General features: G+C 37.2%; 1 protein-coding gene across 12 annotated transcripts in view; it reads left to right on the plus strand.

Annotated features, from left to right (window-relative positions):
* The window catches only part of LOC119585093 (proteoglycan 4-like), a gene marked incomplete at its 5' end in the record, with an annotated part of 27,907 nt that overhangs the window by 213 nt on the left and 27,234 nt on the right, over positions 1–460 (plus strand).

Raw genomic sequence — 460 nt, forward strand, 5'->3', positions numbered from 1 at the left:
AAAGAGTGTTTAAAAGTGTCTACTCTTTCACCTCTAGGCTTTCCATATGGTGTTAAACGTTATGATTTTATGGTTTTCTTGGAAAGTTCTTCTGTGTTCTTGATGGTCATTGTGAAACACTTACATCTCCTTTTTTTTATATATATATATTTTTTTACCGCTATTTGTTCGTACCTCTAAGAGAATGTCTTCAATTAAATGCAATACTAATGGAAGCAGAGATATGTAGATGAAGCAAAAAAAAGTGTAAATACAGTGCTAGGTGTGTCCTTGGAACTGGGCTAGTCGCGTAGTGGTAGCATGGTGTGCATGACACGTCTCAAAGGTTTATCTTCACGAGCAGAATGTGGGCAAAAATCTATGGAAATGCTAAGGGACGTATTCAAACCAAATATCACACGTAGATCAATGTTCTCTTTTCACCAACTGTAGATAGCTCTGTACAGCACAGCACTGCAGA

Source organism: Penaeus monodon, chromosome 19 (assembly GCF_015228065.2).
Source record: "Penaeus monodon isolate SGIC_2016 chromosome 19, NSTDA_Pmon_1, whole genome shotgun sequence".
Taxonomy (NCBI): Eukaryota; Metazoa; Arthropoda; class Malacostraca; order Decapoda; family Penaeidae; genus Penaeus; species Penaeus monodon.